This window comes from Pleuronectes platessa, chromosome 4 (genome assembly GCF_947347685.1).
Source record: "Pleuronectes platessa chromosome 4, fPlePla1.1, whole genome shotgun sequence".
In the NCBI taxonomy this organism is placed as follows: Eukaryota; Metazoa; Chordata; class Actinopteri; order Pleuronectiformes; family Pleuronectidae; genus Pleuronectes; species Pleuronectes platessa.
The window spans coordinates 30,869,101-30,878,789 of record NC_070629.1 but is presented as its reverse complement, the minus strand read 5'-3'; positions in this window follow the sequence as shown (position 1 = coordinate 30,878,789).

The following is a 9,689-nucleotide window of genomic DNA, read 5'->3' as shown; positions in this document are numbered from 1 at the left end:
CACGTGTTCCTGACGTGTTTCTAACGTGTTACTCACGTGTTCCTGACGTGTTAATCACGTGTTCCTGACGTGTTACTCACGTGTTCCTGACGTGTTACTAACGTGTTTCTGACGTGTTACTCACGTGTTCTTGACGTGTTCCTGACGTGTTACTCACGTGTTCTTGACGTGTTCCTGACGTGTTACTCACCTGTTCCTGACGTGTTTCTAACGTGTTACTCACTTGTTTCTGACGTGTTACTCACGTGTTACTCACGTGTTCCTGACGTGTTTCTCACGTGTTCCTGACGTGGTACTCACGTGTTCCTGACGTGTTTCTAACGTGTTACTCACGTGTTCCTGACGTGTTACTCACGTGTTACTCACGTGTTCTTGACGTGTTCCTGACGTGTTTCTCATGTGTTCCTGACGTGTTACTCACGTGTTCCTGACATGTTACTCACGTGTTCCTGACGTGTTACTCACGTGTTTCTGACGTGTTACTCACGTGTTCTTGACGTGTTCCTGACCTGTTACTCACGTGTTCTTGACGTGTTCCTGACGTGTTACTAACCTGTTCCTGACGTGTTTCTAACGTGTTACTCACTTGTTTCTGACGTGTTACTCACGTTTTACTCACGTGTTCCTGACGTGTTTCTCACGTGTTCCTGACGTGGTACTCACGTGTTCCTGACGTGTTTCTAACGTGTTACTCACGTGTTCCTGACGTGTTACTCACGTGTTACTCACGTGTTCTTGACGTGTTCCTGACGTGTTTCTCATGTGTTCCTGACGTGTTACTCACGTGTTCCTGACATGTTACTCACGTGTTCCTGACGTGTTACTCACGTGTTTCTGACGTGTTACTCACGTGTTCTTGACGTGTTCCTGACGTGTTTCTCATGTGTTCCTGACGTGTTACTCACGCGTTTCTAACGTGTTACTCACTTGTTTCTGACGTGTTACTCACGCGTTCCTGACGTGTTACTCACGTGTTCTTGACGTGTTCCTGACGTGTTACTCACGTGTTCCTGACGTGTTTCTAACGTGTTACTCACTTGTTTCTGACGTGTTACTCACGTGTTCCTGACGTGTTCCTGACGTGTTTCTCACGTGTTCCTGACGTGGTACTCACGTGTTCCTGACGTGTTTCTAACGAGTTACTCACATGTTCCTGACGTGTTACTCACGTGTTTCTGACGTGTTACTCACGTGTTCTTGACGTGTTCCTGACGTGTTTCTCATGTGTTCCTGACGTGTTACTCACGTGTTCCTGAAGTGTTACTCATGTGTTACTCATGTGTTCCTGACGTGTTACTCATGTGTTCCTGACATGTTACTCACGTGTTCCTGACGTGTTACTCACGTGTTCCTGACGTGTTACTCACGTGTTCTTGACGTGTTCCTGACGTGTTTCTCATGTGTTCTTGACTTGTTACTCACGTGTTCCTGATATGTTACTCACGTGTTCCTGATGTGTTACTCACGTGTTTCTGACGTGTTACTCACGTGTTCCTGACGTGTTACTCACGTGTTACTCACATGTTACTCATGTGTTACTCATGTGTTCCTGACGTGTTACTCATGTGTTCCTGACGTGTTTCTCACGTGTTCCTGAAGTGTTACTCATGTGTTACTCATGTGTTCCTGACCTGTTACTCATGTGTTCCTGACATGTTACTCACGTGTTCCTGACGTGTTACTCACGTGTTCCTGACGTGCTACTCACGTGTTCCCGAAGTGTTTCTCACGTGTTCCTAAAGTGTTTCTCACGTGTTCCTGACGTGTTACTCACGTGTTCCTGACGTGTTACTCACGTGTTCCTGACGTGTTACTCACCTGTTCCTGACGTGTTTCTAACGTGTTACTCACTTGTTTCTGACGTGTTACTCACGTTTTACTCACGTGTTCCTGACGTGTTTCTCACGTGTTCCTGACGTGGTACTCACGTGTTCCTGACGTGTTTCTAACGTGTTACTCACGTGTTCCTGACGTGTTACTCACGTGTTACTCACGTGTTCTTGACGTGTTCCTGACGTGTTTCTCATGTGTTCCTGACGTGTTACTCACGTGTTCCTGACATGTTACTCACGTGTTCCTGACGTGTTACTCACGTGTTTCTGACGTGTTACTCACGTGTTCTTGACGTGTTCCTGACGTGTTTCTCATGTGTTCCTGACGTGTTACTCACGTGTTTCTAACGTGTTACTCACTTGTTTCTGACGTGTTACTCACGTGTTCCTGACGTGTTACTCACGTGTTCTTGACGTGTTCCTGACGTGTTACTCACGTGTTCCTGACGTGTTTCTAACATGTTACTCACTTGTTTCTGACGTGTTACTCACGTGTTCCTGACGTGTTCCTGACGTGTTTCTCACGTGTTCCTGACGTGGTACTCACGTGTTCCTGACGTGTTTCTAACGAGTTACTCACATGTTCCTGACGTGTTACTCACGTGTTTCTGACGTGTTACTCACGTGTTCTTGACGTGTTCCTGACGTGTTTCTCATGTGTTCCTGACGTGTTACTCACGTGTTCCTGAAGTGTTACTCATGTGTTACTCATGTGTTCCTGACGTGTTACTCATGTGTTCCTGACATGTTACTCACGTGTTCCTGACGTGTTACTCACGTGTTCCTGACGTGTTACTCACGTGTTCTTGACGTGTTCCTGACGTGTTTCTCATGTGTTCCTGACTTGTTACTCACGTGTTCCTGATATGTTACTCACGTGTTCCTGATGTGTTACTCACGTGTTTCTGACGTGTTACTCACGTGTTCCTGACGTGTTACTCACGTGTTACTCACATGTTACTCATGTGTTACTCATGTGTTCCTGACGTGTTACTCATGTGTTCCTGACGTGTTTCTCACGTGTTCCTGAAGTGTTACTCATGTGTTACTCATGTGTTCCTGACCTGTTACTCATGTGTTCCTGACATGTTACTCACGTGTTCCTGACGTGTTACTCACGTGTTCCTGACGTGCTACTCACGTGTTCCCGAAGTGTTTCTCACGTGTTCCTAAAGTGTTTCTCACGTGTTCCTGACGTGTTACTCACGTGTTCCTGACGTGTTACTCACGTGTTCCTGACGTGTTACTCACGTGTTCCTGACGTGCTACTCACGTGTTACTCACGTGTTCCTGACGTGTTACTCACGTGTTCCTGACATGTTACTCACGTGTTCCCGAAGTGTTTCTCACGTGTTCCTGAAGTGTTACTCACGTGTTCCTGACGTGTTACTCACGTGTTACTCACGTGTTCCTGAAGTGTTACTCACGTGTTGCTGACGTGTTACTCACGTGTTCCTGACGTGTTACTCACGTGTTCCTGACGTGCTACTCACGTGTTACTCACGTGTTCCTGAAGTGTTACTCATGTGTTCCTGACATGTTACTCACGTGTTCCTGACGTGTTACTCACGTGTTCCTGACGTGCTACTCACGTGTTCCCGAAGTGTTTCTCATGTGTTCCTGAAGTGTTTCTCACGTGTTCCTGACGTGTTACTCACGTGTTCCTGATGTGTTACTCACGTGTTCCTGACGTGTTACTCACGTGTTCCTGACGTGCTACTCACGTGTTCCTGACATGCTACTCACGTGTTACTCACGTGTTCCTGACGTGTTACTCACGTGTTCCTGACATGTTACTCACGTGTTCCCGAAGTGTTTCTCACGTGTTCCTGAAGTGTTACTCACGTGTTCCTGACGTGTTACTCACGTGTTCCTGACGTGTTACTCACGTGTTCCTGACGTGCTACTCACGTGTTACTCACGTGTTCCTGAAGTGTTACTCACGTGTGGCTGACGTGTTACTCACGTGTTCCTGACGTGTTACTCACATGTTCCTGACGTGTTACTCACGTGTTCCTGACCACGTGGAAAGATGAGGACATTCCAGAGCTCTTGGTGATAAGAGCCGTGGCCGGAGTGGATCTGAGCAACGCATCAACATTTCCTCAGAGCAGAGGAGGAGTTCTGGTTCTGGATCCAACTGAACCTGGTTCTGTTGCTTTGCAGTGAAAACACTCTGTTGGACAGTTTGGACGTTTGGACGGTCACAGGAAGTAGAGACAGAATTAAACAAGAGAAGAAGAAGAAGAAGAAGCAGCTGCAGTATTTACCTCTGATGATATAATGTTTGAACCACGTGGACGTTCATTTGGTGCGTTTGAACCAATCAGAGTCAAGTACAGGTAGACTCCGCCCACGTGGGTGATGACTAAAGGACGTATGTCCGATAAAATTCTTTCGTCCCTAAATTACAACGTGACACCATAAGTCACAGATCAGAGGAAACATGAAGATTCAGACGTTTAAATGAGGTGAAATAAATGACTGAATCTGTGTGCTGCAGGATTAACACAAATATAACAGTGTTGTGTTGCATTTGTGTTAGTGTGTGAGATCTGTGTGGTCTGAGACGCACACAGATGATGAGCTGCAGTGGAGCAGATTGAAAAGCGACGGCAGACGAGCTGATGTGAGTTTTCTCAGCAGGAGATAAAGACTTCCTGATATGAGCAGAGATCAGGCTGTTTGTATTCAGTCCGTCAGATAAACATGACTCCATCACCTCACACACACACACACACACACACACACACAGACACACACAGACTCACACACAAAGACACACACACAGACAGACACAGACACACACACACAGACACACACACACCTCACTATCTTGATCTGAACAACCTGAGCTCACAGCTCCATGGGTATGAAACATTCTTCTTCTCTGGTGTTTGTATGAACGGTAGAATATGATTATTGTTGTTATATTTATAAAAGTCATGAAGTAATTTCTGTCTCTCTGACGGTTGGATGTGATTGACGGTGTCTCATCTGACCCTCTCCCCCCCGCCCCTTGTTCTCGAGGGTCCTCCTGACCCTTGAACCCGAGTCACACCGGGTCCTGGTTGAAACGGTCCCTACGATTCGTCCTTCAAGAAGCCCTCACCTCATCAGGTGTCTTCGGGGACGTCAGTGTCATAACTCTGTTGAGATCTAGAACTCTATAGAGCCGAGGGGCGGGACGGCCCGCCCCTCAGCCCGCCCCTTGGCCCCACCCTGCCATCTGATCAGGTAGTGGGCCGCCCCCCCCACGGCCCCACCCCGCCATCCCATCAGGTAGTGGGACGACCCACTGTGTGTATCTTCCGCTCAGTGGACAAAGCAACAGCAGCTTCAGGGGAAAGTTTGTGTCTCTATACATTTACATGTGATGAGAGTGGGAGTGTCTCCAGAGTGTATCCAGAGTGTCTCCAGAGTGTCTCCAGAGTGTATCCAGAGTGTCTCCAGAGTGTATCCAGCATGTCTCCATCATGTCTCCATTATGTCTCCAGAGTGTATCCAGCATGTCTCCAGCGTGTCTCCAGAGTGTCTCCAGAGTGTATCCAACATGTCTCCATTATGTCCCCAGAGTGTCTCCAGCGTGTCTCCAGAGTGTCTCCAGCATGTCTCCATTATGTCTCCAGAGTGTCCCCAGCGTGTGTCCAGAGTGTCTCCAGAGTGTATCCAGCATGTCTCCATTATGTCTCCAGAGTGTATCCAGCATGTCTCCAGAGTGTCCCCAGAGTGTCTCCAGCATGTCTCCAGCATGTCTCCAGAGTGTCTCCAGAGTGTCTCCAGAGTGTCTCCAGCATGTCTCCATTATGTCTCCAGCGTGTGTCCAGAGTGTCTCCAGAGTGTATCCAGCATGTCTCCATTATGTCTCCAGAGTGTCTCCAGCGTGTCTCCAGAGTGTATCCAACATGTCTCCATTATGTCTCCAGAGTGTCTCCAGCGTGTCTCCAGCGTGTCTCCAGAGTGTCTCCAGCATGTCTCCATTATGTCTCCAGAGTGTCTCCAGAGTGTCTCCAGAGTGTCTCCAGCATGTCTCCATTATGTCTCCAGAGTGTCTCCAGAGTGTCTCCAGAGTGTCTCCAGCATGTCTCCATTATGTCTCCAGCGTGTCTCCAGAGTGTCTCCAGAGTGTCTCCAACATGTCTCCATTATGTCTCCAGAGTGTCTCCAGAGTGTCTCCAGCATGTCTCCAGAGTGTCTCCAGAGTGTCTCCAGCATGTCTCCAGAGTGTCTCCAGAGTGTCTCCAGAGTGTCTTCGCCTTGTCTCCAGCATGTCTCCAGCGTGTCTCCAGAGTGTCTCCAGCGTGTCTCCAGAGTGTCTCCAGAGTGTCTCCAGAGTGTCTTCGCCTTGTCTCCAGCATGTCTCCAGCGTGTCTCCAGCATGTCTCCAGCGTGTCTCCAGAGTGTCTCCAGCGTGTCTCCAGCGTGTCTCCATTATGTCTCCAGCGTGTCTCCAGCGTGTCTCTGCCTTGTCTCCAGCGTGTGTCCAGAGTGTCCCCAGAGTGTATCCAACATGTCTCCATTATGTCTCCAGAGTGTCCCCAGAGTGTATCCAACATGTCTCCAGAGTGTCTCCAGAGTGTCTCCAGCATGTCTCCAGAGTGTCTCCAGAGTGTCTTCGCCTTGTCTCCAGCATGTCTCCAGCGTGTCTCCAGCATGTCTCCAGCGTGTCTCCAGAGTGTCTCCAGCGTGTCTCCAGCGTGTCTCCATTATGTCTCCAGCGTGTCTCCAGCGTGTCTCTGCCTTGTCTCCAGCGTGTGTCCAGAGTGTCCCCAGAGTGTATCCAACATGTCTCCATTATGTCTCCAGAGTGTCCCCAGAGTGTATCCAACATGTCTCCAGAGTGTCTCCAGAGTGTCTCCAGAGTGTCTCCAGCATGTCTCCAGCGTGTCTTCGCCTTGTCTCCAGCGTGTCTCCAGCGTGTCTCCAGAGTGTCTCCAACATGTCTCCATTATGTCTCCAGAGTGTCTCCAGCATGTCTCCATTATGTCTCCAGCGTGTCTCCAGAGTGTCTCCAGAGTGTCTCCAACATGTCTCCATTATGTCTCCAGAGTGTCTCCAGCATGTCTCCATTATGTCTCCAGAGTGTCTCCAGAGTGTCTCCAGCATTTCTCCATTATGTCTCCAGAGTGTCTCCAGCGTGTCTCCAGAGTGTCTCCAGCATGTCTCCAGAGTGTCTCCAGAGTGTCTCCAGAGTGTCTCCAGAGTGTCTCCAGCATGTCTCCAGCGTGTCTTCGCCTTGTCTCCAGCGTGTCTCCAGAGTGTCTCCATTATGTCTCCAGAGTGTCTCCATCATGTCTCCATTATGTCTCCAGAGTGTCTCCAGCGTGTCTCCATTATGTCTCCAGAGTGTCTCCAGAGTGTCTCCAGCATGTCTCCATTATGTCTCCAGAGTGTCTCCAGCGTGTCTCCAGAGTGTCTCCAGCATGTCTCCATTATGTCTCCAGAGTGTCTCCAGAGTGTCTCCAGAGTGTCTCCAGCATGTCTCCATTATGTCTCCAGAGTGTCTCCAGAGTGTCTCCAGAGTGTCTCCAGCTTGTCTCCAGCATGTCTCCAGCGTGTCTCCAGAGTGTCTCCAGCGTGTCTCCATTATGTCTCCAGAGTGTCTCCAGAGTGTCTCCAGCATGTCTCCATTATGTCTCCAGCGTGTCTCCAGAGTGTCTCCAGAGTGTCTCCAACATGTCTCCATTATGTCTCCAGAGTGTCTCCAGCGTGTCTCCAGAGTGTCTCCAGCATGTCTCCATTATGTCTCCAGAGTGTCTCCAGAGTGTCTCCAGAGTGTCTCCAGAGTGTCTCCAGCATGTCTCCAGCGTGTCTTCGCCTTGTCTCCAGCGTGTCTCCAGCGTGTCTCCAGAGTGTCTCCAGCATGTCTCCATTATGTCTCCAGAGTGTCTCCAGAGTGTCTCCAGAGTGTCTCCAGCATGTCTCCATTATGTCTCCAGAGTGTCTCCAGCGTGTCTCCAGAGTGTCTCCAGCATGTCTCCATTATGTCTCCAGAGTGTCTCCAGAGTGTCTCCAGAGTGTCTCCAGCATGTCTCCAGAGTGTCTCCAGCGTGTCTCCAGAGTGTCTCCAGCGTGTCTTTGCCTTGTCTCCAGCGTGTCTCCAGCGTGTCTCCAGAGTGTCTCCAGCATGTCTCCATTATGTCTCCAGAGTGTCTCCAGAGTGTCTCCAGAGTGTCTCCAGCATGTCTCCAGAGTGTCTCCAGCTTGTCTCCAGCATGTCTCCAGCGTGTCTCCAGAGTGTCTCCAGAGTGTCTCCAGAGTGTCTCCAGAGTGTCTCCAGCATGTCTCCAGCGTGTCTGTAATGTGTAATGGATTCAGTCGACAGCAGGTCACAGTAATGAGTCGTCTAAAAGCAGCAGCCTGCAGTAATACTGACACTACCCTCTGATCATACCTGTCTGTCTGATCCCACCTGTCTGTCTGTCTGATCACACCTGTCTGTCTGTCTGTCTGATCACACCTCTCTGTCTGTCTGTCTGATCACACCTCTCTGTCTGTCTGTCTGATCCCACCTGTCTGTCTGATCCCACCTGTCTGTCTGTCTGTCTGATCACACCTGTCTGTCTGATCACACCTGTCTGTCTGATCCCACCTGTCTGTCTGTCTGTCTGATCACACCTGTCTGTCTGTCTGTCTGATCACACCTGTCTGTCTGATCCCACCTGTCTGTCTGTCTGTCTGATCACACCTGTCTGTCTGTCTGTCTGATCACACCTGTCTGTCTGATCACACCTGTCTGTCTGTCTGATCATACCTGTCTGTCTGATCACACCTGTCTGTCTGATCCCACCTGTCTGTCTGTCTGTCTGATCACACCTGTCTGTCTGATCACACCTGTCTGTCTGTCTGATCATACCTGTCTGTCTGATCACACCTGTCTGTCTGATCCCACCTGTCTGTCTGTCTGTCTGATCACACCTGTCTGTCTGTCTGATCATACCTGTCTGTCTGATCACACCTGTCTGTCTGATCCCACCTGTCTGTCTGATCCCACCTGTCTGTCTGTCTGTCTGATCACACCTGTCTGTCTGTCTGATCACACCTGTCTGTCTGATCCCACCTGTCTGTCTGTCTGTCTGATCACACCTGTCTGTCTGTCTGATCACACCTGTCTGTCTGATCACACCTCTCTGTCTGTCTGTCTGATCACACCTGTCTGTCTGATCCCACCTGTCTGTCCGATGAGATAAACCATGACACTCACACAGGAGACGTCTGTGGTCTCTCACACATGTTCACGTGTCCACATACTTCTGGCCACATTTCTGTTCTATTGTTGAATGGCTGCAGCAGCTCAGTGTGTGTGTATGTATGTGTGTGTGTGTGTGTGTGTGTGTGTGTGTGTGTGTGTGTGTGTGTGTGTGTGTGTGTGTGTGTGTGTGTGTGTGTGTGTGTCGATGCATCTCATTTCAGAACCCAGTGGGGGGTCGCAGGGCTATTAGAGTCAAATGGTCCATGAACTAAAAGGTGTGTGTGCATGTGTGTGCATGTGTGTATATGTGTCTGTGTGTGTCTATGTTGTGTAATCATGTGGATCATTTCTGTGTTTTAAACAGTATTGACTCAATGTACTGAAGTGAAATGATTTAAAGTATTATATATATTCTGTTTCACTCAACCCTGAACATGTGGCTGTTCTCATCTGTACTCACTGTGTATATTTAAGGTTTATAAATGTCTGTGTATATGTAATATATATAAATATATGTGTGATCAGACAGACAGACAGACAGACAGACAGACAGACAGACAGACAGACAGACGTGTAAACAGAGGTGTGTGAGAAGGATGATATTCTGAATTATGTTGCCATAGAAAAGTTAAATCTTCGAGATTTTTTAATCCCCATTTACCAAA